This window comes from Apium graveolens, chromosome 7 (genome assembly GCF_009905375.1).
Source record: "Apium graveolens cultivar Ventura chromosome 7, ASM990537v1, whole genome shotgun sequence".
NCBI classification, from domain to species: domain Eukaryota; kingdom Viridiplantae; phylum Streptophyta; class Magnoliopsida; order Apiales; family Apiaceae; genus Apium; species Apium graveolens.
The window spans coordinates 146,254,382-146,267,101 of NC_133653.1; positions in this window are offsets into that span (position 1 = coordinate 146,254,382).

Genomic DNA, 12,720 nt, shown 5'->3' on the forward strand with positions numbered 1-12,720 from the left:
ATTAGTTTCAAAAGTTCATCACGTAGATGAGACTACAAGACCAGATTTGAATAGATTAAATCTTTAAAATATCATCAAAATAAAATGAAGTTACGAGATACTTCATTTGATGCAAACATCATTTTGAAAACTTGACCCTGCCAACACTCAACAATCGCCCAGCCGTAGCCTTTCTATCGAAGTGCTCTGGGTAGTGTTGCAGAAATATCCAATTGGATGATGAACTCATTACGGGAGTTTGCCGCGCCAGGAAGACCACTTACAATGATCAGTCGTAGTAGTACAACCCCACCATTTTCTACATGTAGAGGAGAACCTGTCGGATTTACTTGTCAACCGAACACTGAACTCCTAAGGAATGGACCGCCTTAGCGGAACTTCCAGGCCATTTGGGCCAATATAAAAAGGCTAGGCCGGCGCCACTCGACCACTTACGCCACTCCTAGTTCATATGAAATCCATGACTCTGAAACGTAAAGCTCGTTCCCCCTTTCCCCAAGTAGAAACTTGTTGATACGGCTCCACCAAGAAGTCGTATCTAGTTGGAAATGAGAACTCACCGATATTTCCCAGGCGATGCCTGTTAATGGATTAACTTGTTCCAAGAATTTTACTTCCCGAGTGTTGGGTAAGTAATCGATTCATTTAACAAAACAGCAACCTTGTTGTGAATATAAAATACACCACAGAGCCGGATCCCTCAGGTTTTGAGCGAGTATTTAAATCCCCTTCGAAAGGAGGATCTTAAATATAAAAATGAGTTTTGGGATCCGCTCTAACTTTTAAAAATCATTTTGAAGACTCGCAAAACATTTTTAAGAATGTTTGGAGTGATGCTGATTTAACAAAATAAATCAGTCCCAATATATTAGAAAATATCTGAATATTATTATTTAAATAATATTCCCATAAAGAATAATCTTTATAAAAATAATCGAAGTAGAAGTATTAAAACTTATACTTGAAATGGATATCAAATAACCAAAGATATACTTATATGAAAGTACTATCTTTATTTGAATAATCGAAAATAAGTTTGACTATTGACACCTTATTCTTTAATAAAATAAGGAATATATTTCAGTAATAAGCGGAGTCATAATACCTCGAATGAATATTATAAATAATATTCATTAAATAAAATAAAGGAGTCATACATCCTCAAATGAATATTCAAATAATATTCAATAATAAAATAAAGGAGTCATAAGTCCTCGAATGAATATTCAAAATAATATTCATTAAATAAAATAAAGTTATCGAATAAACCTTATTCGCGAAACGCCGTTACTTGAAACGGTTGTTTCTCCTAAACCGTGCATCGGAATCGAACGAACTACATATCAAAACGAAGCTCGTAACATGAGCTATTTAAAAATGGCAGTGGTCATAATCTAGCAGGGGGTTCTCGGGTCCTAATGTTATGCACAAAAACAGTCCAAAGAAAATCGGACGTTACGACGGCTATGTTTACGCGATTACCAATGTTTAAACTACTCCAATTAACCACCAACCAACTCATAACCATCAATACAACAAAACTTCACCTAAACCATACCACATCAGTCCATAATCTCCAAGGTTTTCAACTCAAACAACCACAATCAAGACCTATGAACTATAATCAAGCTTCAATTACCAAAACACTTCCAAATCAAACCAAACTACTAATAATCACAATCCATGCTTCTCATTTCACAACACCAACCATTAAACTTACTAACAAATAAAGTAAAGGCTAGGGTTTGAAGTTTATACCTTCCTTGGGAGGTGTTAAGTTGCTAGGAAGCCTTAGGGAGCCTCCTACAAGCTTGATCTTTCCAAAAAAATCAAGAACACAAAGTTAGGCTTTGAAGTTTCTAAAAGTCCGATTTAAAGAACTGTAAAAATGAGGGTCTTACCATGATTATTTGGACGAGACTTGTGAACAAGAGTTGTAGGCCATCTCAATACCTTTCCAATGAGCTATAGAACACAATATTTGAGTGAGAAATGAAGGAGATACAGCAGTTTTAGTGTTCTGGTTCTGTTTTGGCCGAGAGCATGAAGAACAATGCCTTGGTTTCTTTTTGATTTTGATGAAAAATGATTTGCTTGGCTTGGTTGGTTTGATTTTTGTGTTTGTTTTAGTAAATTACCTAGTTGCCCTTGATTTTGTGTGGTTAAAAAGCCACCACATCTCCTTCCTTCCCATGTCATGCTTGTATCATCCTCATGATGTCATCCTCCCCTCCTTGTCCTCTTCTCATTGGTTGGGTGACATCATCCTCTCTAATCCCTTTGATTAACTTCCTAATTGTTTGCCTAATGACCGCTGATCTGTTATACGGTTCGCTTAACTTTCGTTTTCGTTTATCGTTTGAAGGATCATACCCGGGATCTTATTACTTAGGTTCCCTTAACCTTTCTCAATATATTATATTCCTTTTATGATCCTCTCCTATAATCCTTTAATTTAAATCCTTTTTATCCTGTTACCTTTTTCTCAAATCTTTCTGTATCTAGTTTATTTCCGGGAAAAATCAAAGTGTTCGGATTTGGATTCTGACGATCTTTACATACACTTATATCCCATATAAAGTACTAATAAAATCTCAGAATATCCATATCAGAACCCCTACATAGTGTGGCATGAAAAGTTTTCTCATTCAGCAAAAACACTATTCATAAGGGTTTCAAAAATTTCCCAAAAATTGGGGTTATTACAATTTAGTTTACATATGCCTACGTGCAAGACTATTATTATGAATAATTGTTATTACGTTCCCTCTATTGTGAGGAATATTGGTTCTATTCCTATGTTGGATGTGGATGGTTTTTCATTTATTATTAAGAATAATGAATGTTCTATCCTTAGAGATAATGTTCTTTTTGGATGTGGCATTTTAAATAATGGTTTGTATGTATGTGACGTAGAGCATGATTTACTTCAGATTGAACAAACTAATAAAAAAAACGAGATGATGAAAATCTGACCTATTTATGGCACTGTAGGCTAGGTCATATTAGTGAAAATAGACTGCGGACATTGCAGAAGGAAGGGTTACTTGACCCCTTTCATTTTGAATCATATCCTACATGCGAGTCTTGTCTATTGGGTAAAATGACCAAATCTCCATTTAGTGGACATGGAGAGAGGGCTGTAGATTTGCTAGGATTGTACACACAGATGTATGTGGACCAATGTCTACGCAAGCCATGGGTGGATTTTCGTACTTCATTACTTTCATAGATGATAGATCTAGATTCGGATATGTGTATTTGATGAAACACAAGTCTGAAGCCTTTGAAAAGTTCAAAGAATATAAACATGAAGTGGAGAAACAAACCAAACACAGTATTATAACTCTTCGATCAGATCGAGGTGGTGAATACTTGAATGGAGAGTTTCTAGATTATCTCAAAGAAAATGGTATAGTCTCCCAATGGACTCCTCCATATACTCCACAGTTAAATGGGGTATCTGAAAGGAGAAATCGAACTTTGTTAGACATGGTTTGGTCCATGATGAGCTATGCGAATCTTCCAGTATTCCTATGGGTTATGCATTGGAAACCTCAACATATTTACTGAATAAGGTGCCTTCCAAATATGTTCCTCAAACACCATATGAGATATGGAAATAAAGGAAACCGAGTCTTAAACACGTTAAGATTTGGGGATGTCCAGCTTATGTCAAGAAAGTTGACCCAGATAAGCTGGAATCTCGATCCGTAAAATGTAATTTTGTGGGATATCCTAAAGAGACTTTGGGGTATTACTTTTACACCGATCATCGGGTGTTTGTCTCCAGACATGCTACCTTCTTGGAAAAGGAGTTTATCCTTGAAGGAAACAGTGGGAGCAAAATTGAACTTAATGAAGTTCAAAAAGCACAAACTACTACGGATCAAGTGAAAACACATGTTCAGACTGAACAACCTTTTGTTGGGCATCCCCTTCGTAGGACAGGGAGAGTGTCTCGCCAACCTGAGAGGTATTATGGCCTTGTCATTGAGAATGACAATGAGTTGTCAATTATTGATGATGACGACCCTGTGACCTATAATGAGGCTATGAGTAGTGTTGACTCAGAGAAATGGCATAGTGCCATGAAATCCGAAATGGAATCTATGTATACCAACCAAGTATGGACTCTGGTTGAGGCGCCTGAAGGTTTTAAGCCTATTGGGTGCAAGTGGGTATACAAAATAAAGATTGGAGCAGATGGCCAGGTGGAGACCTATAAGGCCAGGCTCGTGGCAAAAGGATTCAGACAAAGGCAAGGGATTGACTTTGATGAAACTTTTTCGCCTGTAGCCCTGTTAAAATCAATTCGGATTTTGCTTGCGATTGCTGCTTACTACGACAATGAGATCTGGCAAATGGACGTGAAAATAGCCTTCCTCAATGGGGAACTTGAGGAGGAAGTGTATATGACACAACCAGAGGGTTTTCTTTCCAAGGGAAATGAACACCTAGTGTGTAAGCTGCTGTGAACCATATATGGTTTAAGGCAAACTTCTCGTAGATGGAACATCTGTTTTGATGAGACAATCAAAGAGTTTGGTTTTATCAAAAACATAGATGAACCATGTGTCTACAAGAAGGTTAGTGGGAGCATGGTAACATTTCTTGTATTATATGTGGATGACATACTTCTTATAGGAAATGATATACCGATGCTACAATCAGTCAAAGTATGGTTATCAAAGAACTTCACCATGAAGGACTTGGGAGAAGCATCCTACATTCTCGGTATGAAGATCTATAGAGATAGATCTAGAAGAATGATAGGTCTTACCCAGGGTACATACATCCAGAAAGTGCTTAAAAGGTTTAGCATAGAAAACTCCAAAAGAGGTCTCATACCGATGAGCCATGGAGTGTCCCTTTCCGAAAAAATGTCTCCTAAGACACCTGAGGAAAGAGAGCGTATGAGTAAGATTCCTTATGCTTCAGCAATAGGATCTATCATGTACGCGATTTTGTGTACAAGGCCTAATGTTGCTTATTCAATTACTGTGATGAGCAGATATCAGTCCAATCCAGGTGAAGACCACTGGAAAGCAGTGAAAAACATCCTTAAGTACTTGCGAAGGACTCAGGACATTTTTCTTGTTTTTGGTGGTGAATCTGAGTTGAAAATAGAGGGTTATACTGACTCTAATTTTCAATCATAAAGTGATAGCAAATCCATGTCAGGGTACGTGTTTACTCTGAATGGTGGTGCGATTAGTTGGAAGAGTTCCAAACAGTCTATAACGGCTGACTCCACAGCGGAAGCAGAATATATAGCTGCAAGTGAGGCTGCAAAAGAAGCCGTTTGGATGAGGAAATTTGTTTCTGAGTTGGGAGTTGTTCCCAGTGTTGAAGAGCCTATTGTGTTATATTGTGATAACAACGCAGCAATAGCACAAGCCAAGGAACCTAGGTCTCATAGAAATTCCAAACATGTCTTGCGGTGCTTTCATCTGATTAGGGAGATTGTTGAAAGAGGAGATGTCAACATCGAGAGAGTTGACACACATAACAACATAGCAGACCCACTCACAAAGCCACTTTCTCAGAGTCACTTTGATCGTTATAAAGACAAGATGGGTATTAGATACTAGAGTGATTGGCTTTAGTACAAGTGGGAGATTGAAAGAGATATGTCCTAAGTCCAATCATGTATGAGGATTTAGGAATAACTTTTATGTAATCTGTTTTGATTTCATTGATATTAATAAAAGACTTTTTTTTTATTGCGGGCTCTATCTATTTAAATGTTTAAATAAGATATACCACAGTTTAGAGTAAAGCTTTTTATGGATTGTGATGAGATCATAATAATGAGACCTAAAAGATGATAACTCTAAACTTAAATAGTTCCTGGTCATAAGATTACTAACTTATAATTAATAATCCGCAAAGATCGGTACATACTATGCTTGCTTCATTATGAAGGATATCTGTTCTCATAGACATTTGTGTGATGACACTATAGCTAGTATGTAGGTGCTTATTATAGAATAAGTTCACTGAACATGACTCACACAGCTGAACAACTGATGGAGTTCACTCACGTGTCAGCAGTTGTTCACATAGTGATAGTTGTACAAGTATCCTTAGATTTGAGGTCATCATAGTCATCTTGTGTACACTGAACTATGCTTTGGTTTAGTTCTTAATCTCAAGGGACAATTATAAGGGCTCTACTGGGTATAGGAATTTGTACACGAAGATAGTGTATGATCAATAAAGGATCTACCCCTTCCATTAAAGGAAGAGAATGTTCAATGCTGATCCACTTATGCTAGTTCAGGAATCTCTGGCCAGAGTGAATGAAATTAGAAAGGAGTTTCTAATTTACATTAAATAGAACTAAGCATAGTGAATGGGAAAGCAAGTGATTAAATAAGATAGGCTTGACACAAGTTTCATGCCTTGTATTTAATCGTGACATTGCAGGATAGAAGGAATTGATTGTACGGTAACTACTCACTGAATAGGTTCTTGGTATTCTAAGCAGTGAATTCGTATTATCCAGATAGTCGCGATATGCTGAGAAGTATCCCTCACGATGTAGAATAAATATGATTAATTAATTAATCATATTTAATGAATTAGAGAATTTATATAAATAATGATAAAATAGTTTTATTATTATTTATTTCTACTACCGCCTTAATATTGAACCTACAGGGTCACACCATGAAAGAGAATGATTTAATGGTGGAGGAATTAATTAATAATGGCTGATAATTATTTATTTATGAAATAAATAATTAATTGGCAAATTTAATAATTGATTAAATGAGATTTAATTGATTATAAATTAATTAAGAAAAGGTTCTTAATATTATTAATTAAGAATTTAATTTTTGGAAATTAAATCAAGTGAGAGAATTATTTCTAAAGAGTTTAGAAAAAAGGATTAATAATTAAAAGGTGTTTTAATTATTAGTGAGAATAATAAAGGGTTAATAATAATAATATTTTATGGGAAAAGTTTCAGCTGAAAATTTTGCCTATAAATATACTATTATAGACCCTATTTTTGCCTCAACCAAAAAGATTTACAAAACCCTAATTCTCTCCATCTCCTCCTCCTTCATTACATCGTTTTCTTGGTGGATACCGGTGGAGTGCTTCACACTTGAGGAACAGCTGCTAAGGATCTCCGTTCATCATTTTTGGATCACCATTAAAGACCTCCATCTTTCCATTAACGTAAAGCTTCTTAAGGTAAACATACTGAACTACGAATTAAATATTATTTTTCGCATAGATCCTGCGGAGGGTTTCGTTTTTTTTAAGATTTAAATTTACGTTTTCGCTGTGTTTATGTGCTAAAAACCCTTCACTGTGTTTACTAATCTATAAAGTAAACACTGACCTTTTTTAGTAGTAACAAAATAGATCTAAATTTTTCTTGTACTCTCTCAAGAAAGAAGCCGAGTTCTTATATTTTTAAGAACACGAAATTTGTAGCAAGACAAACTTAATCAATACAAATTAAGTGAGTTTTGAAATATTGTGTTTGTTGTGCTTGTTGTTTTAATTTTGCTAACATAATATCTCTACAACCATAAACTGCTTTGTTCATCATATCCAAACAAGTTTTAAATAGGCTAAAAATCAAGAAAACACATTCACCCCCATGTTACACTCAATATCTAACAGTAATCCGACTATAAAATCCATAGAAATATGCTCTCATTTCAATTCTAGAATCTCTAATGGTTGCAATAATCCACTTGGTCTTCGATGCCCCGCCTTAACTCTTTGACATGTATAACCTCTACTAACGCATTCCATAAACTCTCTCTTCATATCTGGCCACCAATAGTTTTCCTTTAAATCTCTGTACATCTTGGTACTCCCTGGATGGACTGAATACTTATAATAATTGTGGCCTTCTTGTAGAATCTCATTCTTTAATTTCGTTACTGGTGGAATCTAAATTCTGGAAGAAAATATGAGAATACCTTGATCATCTTTCTAGGTACATAACTCTTCTCCTACCCAACGGTTGATATCTTGTTCCATTATTTCCTCTTGAGATCTCTTTATCTTTTCTAACAACTCTGGCTGAAAGGTCATAGTATACATCTTTGCTTCTGTTGGCTTGCAAACTCTAACTTCCAATTCCAACTTCTAAAACTCCTTATATAACTCTTTTGGTACAGTCAACACATTTAATCTCTCCTTTCCGCTTAACGCGTCTGCCACTATCTTTATTTTTCCAGGGTGATAGTTAATCGTGCAATCATAGTCCTTGATCAGCTCCAACCATCTTCGTTTTCTCATGTTAGTTCTTTCTACGTGAATATATATTTCAAACTTTTATGGTTTGTATAAATCTAACAATTTTCTCCATATAAATAATGTCTCCAAATCTTCAAAGCGGGTACTATTGTTGCCAATTCCAAGTCATGAGTAGGATAATTCTTCTCATGAGGTTACAGTTGTCTAGACGCATATTCAATAACTTTATCATGCTGCATCAATACACAACTTAATCCCTTATGAGGAGCATCACTATAAATTACAAACTCTCCTTAATCGTTTGAAAGTAATAAAACAGGTGATGCGATCAATCTCTTCTTTAACTCTTGAAAACTTTCTTCACACTTCTCATTCCATATAAACTTCCCGTTCTTCCTGGTAAGCTACATCTGAGGTGTTGCAATCTTTGAGAAATCCTGAATAAATCTTCAATAATATCCTGTCATTCCTAAGAAACTTCTCACTTCTGTTGGTGTTTTTGGTCTATCCCAATTCATAATAGTTTCAATCTTTGTTGGGTCCACTTTGGTTCCCTCATTACTAACTATATGTCCTAAGAATTGAACTTCCTGCAACCAAAACTCACACTTTGAAAACTTAGCATACAACTTCTCCCTTCTCAAAATTTCCAAAGCTATTCTTAAATGTTCTGTATGGTCCTCTATTGACTTCGAGTAAATCAAGATATCATCATTAAACACAATTACAAACTTATTTATATACTCTTTAAAGATTCCGTTCATCAAGTCCTTAAATGCTGCTGGTGCATTGGTCAATCCAAAAGACATTACTAGAAATTCATAATGACCGTACCTAGTTCTAAAAGTTGTCTTCGGTACATCCTCAAGTTTAATCTTCAATTGGTGATACCTGGATCTCAAATCAATCTTAGAAAAGTACTTTGCTCATTTTAACTGATCAAACAAATCATCGATTCAAGGTAACAGATATTTATTCTTGATAGTAAGCTTGTTGAGCTCCCGATAGTTGATACATAATCTCATGCTTCTATAACGACTCGTATATTATTTTTAATTATTTAATTATGCAATTATGGAAATTATTAAATAAATAAGATATGTATGTTGGTTTTGACCGCTATGTGTTGTTAATTATTATCCATATGTGATTTATAGTGTATCGAGTTGTCCGTGCGATTAATTATGGGATCATATTGAATTATTTTCATTTTCAAAAGTGGATTTAGTGCAAATTTATTTGCATAAATATCGGGAATATTTCTAAAATTGTTTTTATGATTTTATAATTACAATAATTATTTTTAGGATTTTATAAAATTGAGAAATCAATATTTTATTAATTATTTATCTTTAAATGATTTTCTGAATGCTTTTATTTGTAAAATCCATACTTAATTCTATAATTCTTCAAAAATTATGAAACTCATATTTATTTAAGTTTGGAATATTCTGAGAATTTTAAAATTATTTTGGAAATTTTTGGGATTAATTTCACGCGCTCGTTGTTTCGCTTCATTGATAAAAGCGGATATAAAGTGCATTTTAAAAATCATTTTAAAATTTCAAAATTCATGTTTTTTTAACTTCGGGATATTTGTAATATTTTAAGACTATTTTTCTGATTTTCTGAATATGTTTTAAGTGCACCTTGGTTCGTTAAATGTGAAATACGGTATATACTGCATTTCAGAAATTATTTTTAAATTATGAAATTTATGTTTTTGTGAACTTCGGGATATTTATAACGTTTTAAGATTATTTTGGGAGATTTGTTGAGTTTTATTTTGTGCGTTTTATTTCGCTAAATTATAAATTTCGGTTAAAGTTGGGCTTGCAATTGGAAATACAGGACACGTGGAGGCATTTTATTCCTTATAGTGATACGTGGCAGTTATCAGTGGACTTATACAATTTATTGGGTTTTCTTTCTTCATTTCCTCCTAGCAGAAACATCAATCCCTCTCATCTTTCCTCCTTATTCTTTTTTTCACAAATTTCCCTCATCTCCCTCTATTTCTCCTCGGTAAGCGAGCAGGGCTGTGCTTTCCATTTAATTGCCGTGATTTCTGTTTTTCCCGGTGATTTATGCGGCGCCGCCCGCCCTTCCTCGGCTTCCGGCGAGGCAGAGGTGGCAAGGCCCATGGCTGTGTTCGTACATGTATATATGTATGTACATGTCGAATATATAGTTGTGTTGCTTGGATTATATAGTTATGTGTTGCTGTTTGTTGTTTCATTTGTTCCGGCCATTCTCCGGCCCCTTGTCGCGCGTGTAATGCGTGTCCTTGCGTGTGTGTCCTACTCTGTGTTGGTGCCTGTGTTGCAGATTGATTGTTCCTCTGTTATTCGGATTAACATTTCAGATTATTAATTTATTTATTTAACTTCTGCAGGAAATTACTTGAGTATTATTTGTGAAATAAAATATTTCGGGTGGCGTTATAATAGTTAATCGGTAGGATTCGTGTTGGAAACCCGAAATAAATGGGTACCCGCGGATTTTACCGCCGTCCGCGATGAATTTCGACGAGCGGACGGTGGACGGTGATGATATAATTCTGAGTCCTAATATTTTAAAATAAATAAATTAGTTCGTGAGGTTACCGTTGAAACGAGAATTTGATTTTTCATTAAAATCGAGTATGTAAATCAGTTGACGAATTGTGATTGGATTAATTGTTAAACTGAACTGGTGGTTGGAATTGTAGTTGTGAATTTGATTATTGTTGGTTTGACGTCGATTGATGTTTCGAGGGGTAGTCCGATAAACAAAGGGGATGCTGCCCGATTTCCGGGAAAATCAAATTACAGAAATACGGGAGCGTATCCGAGGATTATCGGGACGTCGAGCGAGCATACGTAAATACTTACACGTATATTTTATACAGAACCTGATTATATGTGGTGTTGTATGTTTTGACCAAAACACAGTAACCCTAATTTCGAGAATGTGAATCCTAATTATTTTATGTGTTATTCTAATATGAATAATTACGAGTCGGGTTTGAATATCGTTGGGTAAGAATTAGTATCGAGGATATGTCAAGCTTACCTAGACGTCTAACGTAGGGTATTTTCGACCCTGTAGGTTATAGTCGAGAACCTGAAAGTGGACGATGGACTAAAGATAACATAGTGGTCAGTCGACGAGCTCAGTAGAGTTCCAACAGAAAGACCTGAGTGTTAAAGTCGAATCCAATGGGATCTAGTGGTTGGACGTTAGAGCTTGAGCAACATAGTCGGCTCAGAGTTGATCAGTAATAGTTGTAAAGCCTTGTAAGGCAAGTAATTCAGAACTTTTCTGCAAGATATATATTACCAATGTTTTTGAACTATTTTATAACATGTCGTTATTATCTAGAATAACTCATGTTTTACATTGCAAGAGCTTTAAACCATTGAACCTTGAACCCTGATTTTCTTGATCTTGAGCCATAAGCCTTATTCTTTGTAACCCATCCTTTTGTTGATCATCAGACACCAAACCATACAAATATAATACTACTCTTCAAAAGTATAACTACCAAACACCTAAACACTGAAAGAGAATGATTTAAAACACTAAAACTTTTATATTCCAATCATTCTTTATAACATCAAAGAACCATATCCCGAAAAATCATTACTGGTCAAATACCTGATCATTTTACAAACTGGAAAACCGCTTCTTATACATAACCTGATATACCCTTGTGATATCCATGAGTTTTCTGACGTTTTCATGCAAATGTTTAAACATTATTGATTATGATCTTGTTTTATTGAATCATCTTGTTATCATATTAAAATGCTTTAGGATTGGATAGTTTTTATATATGTGGACCAGATTCGTGGTCAGACCATACCAATGGTCAAGTTAGGCCAATGTGTGCCTTGGATCCAGTAATTAGAGCAGTGCTGTGAGCTTGCTCGGGGTTAGTGTGTGACTGATCAGCAGCCTAACCTTGGTTTTTAAAACTTAAAGTGAATATCCAATTCTAATGATTAGTTAAAAAGAAACTTGATTCCTTTGAATCATCTCATTTGGTCATTGTTTTACCTCAGTTATCACTATTATGACTTGCTGAGCTAGTTAGCTCACCCTTGCGATTCTTTTATATATTTTACAGTTGAAAAGAATATGGATGATAGTGAAGTTCCTCGGTTTAAAGTGCGGGCTAAGGTTCCAGTTGAGTTGAATCGAGCTAGCAGAAGCGTCATGTGGTATAGAGATAATCAGATTGTAAGAATGGTTTTATTATCAATTGTAAGTTAAATTAGTTGGGATTTGGTATGTTGTAATAAAGGTTAGGATTGTGGCTTGTTTTCATACTTTAACCTGTTGCGATCCGTGGTTATGTAAAGCAGGGTCATTGCAAATAATATTTCTTATTCAGGTTTATATATTGTATATGTGTTGTGGACCCCAAACTTCTGACCCGGGTTTGGAGGGCGCCACACCTTCCATCCTTCTTCTTAACAAATAACACTGGTGCACCCCATGGGG